Source organism: Phragmites australis, chromosome 7 (genome assembly GCF_958298935.1).
Source record: "Phragmites australis chromosome 7, lpPhrAust1.1, whole genome shotgun sequence".
NCBI lineage: Eukaryota > Viridiplantae > Streptophyta > Magnoliopsida > Poales > Poaceae > Phragmites > Phragmites australis.
This window is the reverse complement of record NC_084927.1, coordinates 15,223,749-15,233,106: the sequence shown is the minus strand read 5'-3', so window position 1 is coordinate 15,233,106 and position 9,358 is coordinate 15,223,749.

The window sequence follows — 9,358 nt, the reverse complement described above, 5'->3', positions numbered from 1 at the left end:
ACGCCGCCATTTGAGGATCCGTGCACTGGTACTCCTTGGATACCTGGTTGACCACCAGTTGGGAGCCCCCTTTGACCAGGAGGTGACGAATCCTGAGCCCCACCGCAACCCGGAGGCCGGCGATGAGACCTTCATATTCCGCCATGTTGTTGGATGCGCGGAACTGCAACTGCACGACGTACCGGAGCTCTTCACCCGTTGGGGAGGTGAGAACCACTCCGGCCCCTGCGCCTTTCAGCGAGAGGGAGCCGTCGAAGTGCATGACCCAGTACCCGGGTGCGTCGTGCCCGGGATAGGCAGAGATCTCTTCTGGGATGATGTTGGGGACGGGTGTCCACTCTGCCACGAAGTCGGAGAGCGCCTGGCTTTTGATCGCCTGGCGACTGACAAAGTGCAGGTCGAATTCCGCCAGCTCCACTACCCACTTGACAACACGCCCGGTGCCTTCCCGGTTTCGGAGAATGGGTCCCAGTGGATACGTGGTAACCACCGAGACCTTGTGCGTCTGGAAGTAGTGGCGCAGCTTCCGGGAAGCGACGAGCACGGCATAGAGCAGCTTCTGAGCCTGGGGATATCTTGCCTTGGCTTCCCGGAGGACTTCATTGACGAAGTACACCGGTCACTATACCCGGTGGGTCCAGACGGCGGCTCTACCCGGGGGGCTGCTGCAGCCCCCAGGCTCGGCGGCATGGTCGGGGCTGGCCGGGCACTCGGGCTCGACTTCCTGATTGGGAGGAGCAGTGTGCTCGGGCTCGACCCCTTGCTCAGGGGGGGCCGTGAGGACGGGTGAGTGCTCGGGGGCCTCTGGGAGCTGGGACCCAGCACCTGGCCCAAGACACTCGTCGCGCTCTACCACCAGCACCATCCTCACGACCTGAGGAGTGGCCGAAACGTAGAGCAGGAGGGGCTCACCTTCGGAGGGAGCCACCAGCACAGGTGGCGAGGTGAGGTACTTCTTTAGATCGTGGAAGGCCTGCTCGGCCTCCGGCGTCCAGTCGAAACGACCGGTCTTCTTGAGAAGCTTGAAGAGGGGGAGCCCTCGCTCCCCGAGCTTGGAGATGAAGCGCCCGAGGGCCGCCATGCAGCCGGCGAGACGCTGGACCTCTTTGAGTCGAGCCGGGGGTCGCATCTGCTCGATGGCCCGGATCTTCTCTGGATTGACCTCGATTCCTCGGCCAGAAACCAAGAAAAACCAAGGAGCTTGCCCGCCGGCACCCCGAAGACACACTTCTCCGGGTTGAGCTTGAGGCGGGTAGTGCGGAGACTGTTGAAAGTCTCGGCAAGGTCCTCGAGCAGGGTGGCGCGGTCTCGGGTTTTGACCATGAGATCGTTGATGTAAGATTCGACGTTGCGGCCAACCTGTGAATCAAGGGTAATACGAATAGCGCGCTGGAAGGAGGATCCAGCGTTGCGCAGGACAAAAGGCATTGACATATAGCAATAAGTCCCCACCGGAGTGGTAAAAGCAGCTTTTTCCTCGTCCCCTACGGCCATGCGAATCTGGTGATACCCAGAGTTTGCATCTAAAAAGCATAAAAGATCGCATCCCGCAATTGCATCTATAATTTGATCAATGCGAGGTAAGGGGAAGGGATCTTTAGGGCTGTGAGGAACCGTCCAAATAGTATTCTAACTAATCATCAGGAGGATCATTATTCATGATCACAACCTCGACGATTAACCAGAATACCATTCCGGTAGTCCCGGCACGTGTTTTGTGCCCAGGATCGGAACACATGCCTTCCAACTCAAATATCACAACACAGTTTAATAGAGAGCAAATAATTAAACTGGATTACAATTATTAAACATGCAACTGCTTCCACAATTTACAACAAAAGAGGAACAACAACAACTACGCAGCGGAAGAAAAACCTATACAACAAAAGAGTATGGAGCCGCATGCCCTTAGGCCCCATACCAAAAGCGCCGGAGTTCGGAGTAGAAGGTGCTACTCCTGCCCGCCACCCTGATCGGCAGGCACAAAGTAGCCGAACACCGCCTCTTCCTCGCCAACCTGAGAACCTGAAAACAACTTAAGGGCAGCACCCCTTAGTACGAAGGTACTAGCAAGTCTTACACAGTATGAGTATATATATTCTCAACTCCAAGGATCACGCATTTAAAGCTGTAGCAAGGATTAAGACATGTTTAAGTTCATTAAGCGGTAAGCAACCTAGACTCTAGGTGTAAGCAACTGACTTAACCGACCACCCACTCAGACCCTGCCAACCGACTGATCAGAACAGATATATAGACAACAAATGTATAAAAGTAAACCATTACCACCAAACCACCGACCACATACCGAACAAACCACCCAAACCAACCATGCCACAACCCACATCGAAACTATACGACCAAAACATGGTCTCTCGGTGGAGATAAGCGATAGCGATGCTCATGACCGAGAGCGCGGCAGTTCGAACTGATTATACACCCTGCAGGGGATACTCCTGGACCCACACGACACAGGGACCATACGGCTTGTGCCACCCGCTAAGATGCACACAAGGGGGTACCCGTGACAACCTTTCCCAACCAGGCCCAACCATGTGGATCAACCATAGCTCGGCACGGCGGTATTAGAACTACTCCCCGAGCAAACTAATACCGCTAAAAGCCCGGACTCAAACCGGACTCACACCGTCTATGACGAGGCCCACATGACCACGTCTGCGAAGGTAATCGGCTCGCCTACCATTATATCAGCATGTGGTGAGTAAGGTAAGTGCTAAAGCCGACTACACCGACGATCGGTGCTTAACCGGTGCAAGCGGTCTACGGTGTCCGGGTTCCCTTCCCGAACTGCCTGAGGACTCCTCGTGAGCAGATGACACCCCTAACACCGCCCACACCTCGTCTCAACTCACCACTCAACAACCGACACATCATCAACATAACCACAAATGTGAATAGGTAAAAAGCCCTAGGCTCGCGACAACGGTGGACGCCGTCATCGACTTCTACCGGAAAGCCTAAGTACCACTAAGCATAGCGAACTAAAAGTAGACCGCGACGACACCACTAGGCTCCAATGGAATAACACATGACACGTGACCGAAATGGAAGAATGCATAGGCATAGGTTCTACCCAACTCGGAACCCGACACATGCAATGTATACATAAGCGTAGATAACATATTAGATTTTCAAGTAGACACGGTGCAATATGATAGATGCTTGCCTTGCTGCCCTAGCTGCTGCTGCTCACAGCTACCCGAGTCACGATCACCACTGCGGGAACCTCCGGGGACAGCCTCGTTCGCCGGGTCGAAGTTCCCTGAGAGAATAACGCGTGCAATGCAATAAATGTTATGCAAAGAATGACGTTTCATAGTCTGTAATAACAGTGTAAAGCGCCGCGGTACGAGTTTAACGCACTAACGATTTCCTAATTGAGATTAGGGTTAACCATTCAATTATCCTCGGATTAATTAACGCATAACTAAAGCTTAAATCAATCTAGAATGCTAACTGCGCTAAAAATGAAGGTACATATTTTTATTAAACAGGGAATAAACTAACAAGATTTATAGAATTGATTTCATCAATTTTGGAGTCACCAATATTTAGTTATGAATTAATGGGGCTTTAAGCACATTACATTAACTAAAGAAATTCCAGAATATATTTCATGGTCACTAACAATTTTAACAAGTAGAGCATGAGCATATAAAGTTAACAAAATTTGCTTTACAATTTTTGGAGCCACATTCCATTTCTTATGCATTTTACAAAGCTTCAGCCGATTTATTAGTTCAACAAATACCCAATTTCGCATTTTTCGATTTTCCGAATACTTAAATATCCAAAACCATTCTCCACTCGGGTTTGGCCAGCCGCTGTGACTGACAGTGGGGCCGGCACATTTTGACCCGAGTCAAAATCGACCCGCGCCCAGTATACAGCGCGCCGGCAGCTCGAGCGACGTCGCCGGCGGCGAACGGCGGCCTGGATGTCCCAGCCGAGGGTGAAAACGGCACTAGCGCGAGCACGTGGTTACGGCGGGGGCACACGTCTACGCCGGCGATGGCCGGAGCACGGCGAGCGGTGGCGAGGGGCAAGACTAGCACGGCGGCGGCACGACTTTGACGCGCCGACGGCGAACGGTGACGCAACAAGCCCGGCCGAGCACACCTACACATTCTACGTGAGCGCGTAGACCTAACGGCACGGTTCCCGACCGACGAGCTCGATAGCGGCCCGACCGGCGGCGTGCGTGGGGAGGCGGCGGCGATTCAACCACCACGGAACACCGTGCCGGCGACCGGGCAGAGAGAAGACGGCGCGCGCATAAGGCGTACAGGAGCATGGGGAAGCTCACCGTGTAGCGGGTTAGGCCGGTGAGGCTGTAGAACAGTGGGGCGACGGGAGACGGCGGAGCCCGGTTGCCACCGTTGGGGAAGAAGACGCGGGCGGCTCCAATCCGCGCGGGAAACGGCCGGGGAAAGAGGGGAAACGGTGGAGGAGCTCGGGGCGCTCCTCCCTACGGCTCCACGGGGCTCGGGCTCGATGGAAACCGTCGACGACGCGTCCGATTTGGCCGGCGGCGTGGCGTAACGTGGCTCTGCTCTGAGGTGTGCTGGGCGATAGGGAGAGCAAGCGAGGAAGAGAGAAGAGAGACACCACGAGAGAGCGTCCAGGGGGGGGGGGGGGGGGTTAAGGCCGACGACGCTTCCACTCGAAGGCTCGGCCGGTGACTCGACGGCGTGCTGGGTTTGCCGGCCGCGGAAGTCAACAAAGCCGGCGCCGCGCTCTGGAAGCAGCGCGGCTGAGTGAGGAGGGAGGATGATGAGTGGGTCCCGTATGAACAGTAACCGCCAGGCAAAAATATCTCCACCACTTTAGCCATCAATTTGAACACCTTCCCAAAGTCCAAAATTTGCAAAACAAATTTTGCTGGAAACTAAAACTCATAAGGAACCCATTTGAACTTGTTTGACTCAGAAAGCCTGCACCAATTTCAAATGAAAATGCTCCAAAGAGGCAAGCTTTTCAAACTTGTGCTGATTTTTATGCCTTGAAAACAATCCCCAAAAATTTGGAAAAATTCATTTATATTCTCCTCCTGGCATCTACTAATTTCTAAAATTATCACCAGCCCTAGGTTCCATAGAAGTTTTAGGAGATGCTTCACAACGCATCAGTTAACCCTGGTTTAACCAAATTCGGTTAAATTTCACATTGCATGTCTACACTGCTCAAAACAAAACAAATGATGCTAATGATGCCCATTAGCACTTAATTACATGTTCTAGAAACTCTGGGCCATGACAAACCTCCCCCCCTTAAAAAGAATCTCGTCCCGAGATTCGATACGAGCCGGAGAGGGGACAATGAGAACGATGTGATGACTTAGCAGGTTGTGAGCCGACATTACGACGCATGAGATGGAATCCAACGCAGATTTTTATTCAATCATAGAGATGAACACATACATGCGAGAGATTCCAAATACGCTATATTACATTGGCATTACAAATTCTCAAAGAACTCGGGATACTCGGAACGAAGCTGATCTTCCCGCTCCCAAGTCGCTTCGGACTCGGAGTGGTTACTCCACTGAATCTTCAAGAATTTGATTGAACTCCGCCGCGTCTTGCGCTCGGTTTCACCCAAGACTCGCATCGGTTTCTCACAATATGTCAAGTCCGGTTGCAATTCTTCGGGCGCAACATCAACGACATCGGTCGGGACTCGGAGACACTTCTTGAGTTGTGAGACATGAAACACATTATGTACCGCAGAGAGGTGAGACCTTCAGGTACACGTGATCCCCCACCTCAAATGTGAGCTCTCGGCGACGTCGATCTGCATAGCTCTTCTGCCTTGACTGGGCTGTGAGAATACTCTTGCGGACATTCTGGACATGATCTTCTGCCTCCTTGACCAGATCCGGACCCAAAAAGGCCCGCTCACCGGATTCGGACCAATTCAGCGGCGTACGGCACATTCGACCATAAAGGGCCTCGAATGGCGCCATCTCAATACTAGCCTGAAAACTGTTGTTATACGAAAATTCCGCGAACGGCAGGCATATGTCCCACTTCTTCCCATAAGTGAGCACACAAGCACGGAGCATATCTTCGAGAATCTGATTTACCCTCTCCGTCTGACCATCCGTCTGTGGGTGATACGCCGTGCTGTGGAACAACTCAGTCTCCATAGCCTCCTGGAAGTTTCTCCAGAAATGCGAAGTAAACTGTGTACCTCGATCAGAGATGATCTTCTTCGGCACCCCATGTAGACAAACAATTCTAGTGAGGTACAATTCCGCATACTGCTTAGCAGAATAAGTGGTTCTGACAGGAAGGAAGTGTGCGGACTTTGTCAACCGGTCCACGATGACCCAAATAGAGTCATACCCACTCGAAGTCTTCGGTAAGCCGGTAATGAAATCCATCCCAACTTCTTCCCACTTCCAAGATGGAATGGGCAAAGGCTGGAGTGTGCCGGCAGGCTTGATGTGTTCAGCCTTCACCCTTCGGCAGACGTCGCACTCAGACACATACCTAGCAATCTCCCGCTTCATGCGAGTCCACCAGAAACGGGGTTTCAAATCCTGATACATCTTCGTACTGCCAGGGTGAATGGATAGCAACGAATCATGAGCCTCATCAAGGATCTTCTTCCTCAACGCCTCGTCCCTCGGAACCACTAGACGGTCCCCAAACCAGATAACGCCTCGATCATCCTCAGTAAAGCACAAGGCCTGCCCGATCTTCCTCTTCTCTCGAATTCGGGCCATACCCTTATCATCCCTCTGTGCAGCCTCAATCTCATCAATGAGAGTGGACTTGATTTCGAGATTGGCGATAAAACCATCCGGCACCATATCAAGCCCAAGACGCCGGAAATCGTCGCATAACGTGGAATCCATCGGCGAGGCTACAAGACAGTGACAATGAGCCCTTCGACTCAGGGCATCGGCGACCACATTCGCCTTGCCAGGATGGTAGTGAACCTCCAGTTCGTAGTCTTTGATCAATTCAAGCCACCTGCGCTGCCTCATGTTCAAATCTGACTGCGTGAAGATGTACTTCAGGCTCTTGTGATCCGTGTAGATACGGCACAAGTTGCCCATCAAGTAGTGGCGCCACATCTTTAGAGCGTGCACGACAGCTGCAAGTTCAAGATCATGTGTCGGATAGCTCTCCTCGTGACGCTTCAGCTGTCGGGATGCATATGCAACGACTCGGTCCTCCTGCATCAAAACACAGTCGAGACCGATGTCGGACGCGTCGCAATACACATCAAATCCTCTGGTCACATCAGGCTGAGCAAGCACTGGAGCGGTCGTGAGCAGCTTCTTCAATGTCTGGAAGGCAGACTCACAGGCATCTGACCACTCAAACACGCTGCCTTACTTCAACAACTCAGTCATCGGCTTCGCAACCTTGGAGAAGTTCTCGATGAACCGACGGTAATAGCCTGCAAGTCCAAGAAAACTCCGGATCTCACTGACATTCTGGGGCTGAACCCAGTCGAGCACATCCTGCACCTTGCTCGGGTCGACTGCCACCCCGTTCTCTGATAGGACATGTCCTAGAAAGGCCACCTCCCTGAGCCAGAACTCACACTTGCTGAACTTGGCGTACAGCTGATGCTCTCGGAGTCTACCCAGAACAACCCGAAGATGCCCAATGTGTTCTTGCTCAGTCTTGGAGTATATCAGAATGTCATCGATGAAAACAATGACAAACTTGTCCAATTCCTCCATGAACACCGAGTTCATAAGGTACATAAAGAAAGCCGGCGCATTAGTCAAGCCAAACAACATAACGGTGAACTCATACAAGCCGTATCGAGTAGAGAACGCTGTCTTTGGAATATCCTCTGGCCGGACCTTGATCTGGTGATAGCCCAGCCTTAAGTCGATCTTTGAGAAGACTCGGGCTCCAGTCAACTGATCAAACAAGATGTCAATCCTAGGAAGCGGATACACATTCTTCACCGTGACTGCATTCAGCGGACGGTAATCAACACACATCCGGAGAGTGTCATCTTTCTTCTTCACAAATAGAGCCGAGCATCCCCAAGGTGAGGAACTCGGACGAATGAAACCCTTCGCCAGTAGCTCCTGAATCTGCTTCTTCAGCTCAACTAGCTCAACTGGTGACATCTTGTACATCTTCTTCGAAATCGGGGCCGCACCGGGCACGAGATCAATCGAGAACTCCACTGCCCTGCCAGGCGGCATTCCAGGCAACTCATCCGGAAAGACATCCGGAAATTCCCACACCACAGGAATGGTCTCCATAATCCTGGCGGGGACAGCCTTTATGGCGAACAGGCAGGGTTTGACACCCTTTAGCTTCAACTTGACCCGAGTACCTGACAGACCATTTAGGGTGACGGTCCGCCGAGCACAGTCCAACACAGCCTTGTTCTTGGAGAGCCAATTCATTCCTAGAATAACATCGATTCCCTTCGAGTTCATCACTAACAGATTGACAAAGAAGGGCACTTCGTTGACAATTACCGCCGCTTTATTCACACACTGGTTGATTAGAACTTTGGCCCCCGGGGTGTCTATAAGATACGACGTGTGGGTAGCACTGACTCTCAACCCGCTCCTCCAAACATAATCCGAAGATATAAAGGAGTGAGAGGCTCCTGAATCAAACAAAACCACTGCAGAAAAGATGTCAGAGTTGAAACTCATATCCAACGTACCCATCAGGACGGTGTCACCCTCCTGAACCTCATCGGCGGTAGTATGGCGAGCTCGACCACGCTTGGGAACGTGGGTCGCCTGCGAAGACTGCGGCGCTGACTGAGCCGGCGGTGGTCACGGGGCACTCACCGCGGCTCCCGGCCTCGGATACGGGCACTCCCTCGAGAAATGGCCGACGCGGCCGCAGTTGAAGCAGGGACCACCTGAGCCACCGGTCACACTCACTTGGGAGCCGGCTGGTTGTGCAGCCTGCCCCTGTGGAGCGGAGAACGCAGGACGTGGTACAAACCACATCGGCCGTGGGTACCCAGCCGACAGCACCTGAGACTGTGGAGGCTGACTCTCAGTGCGGGTGCGCTGCGAGCTACCGCCCACAGAAGACGAGGAACCCCTCTTCCGCCTCTTCTCCTCTTGGTGGCTCTTATACTTGAGCTCCACCGTGATCGACGTGCTCACCAACTCATTGAAGTCGGCGAACTTATGCGTAGACAACCGGTCCTGCATCTTCGAGTTCAGGCCATTCACGAAGCGGCGCTGCTTGCGCGCATCTGTGCTGACCTCCTCAGTAGCGTATTGTGCAAGGTGGTTGAACACCTGCACGTACTCCATCACCGCCCGACCTCCTTGCTTGAGGTCCTCAAACTCCCGCCTCTTAGCCTCCATGAGGCCACTAGGTAT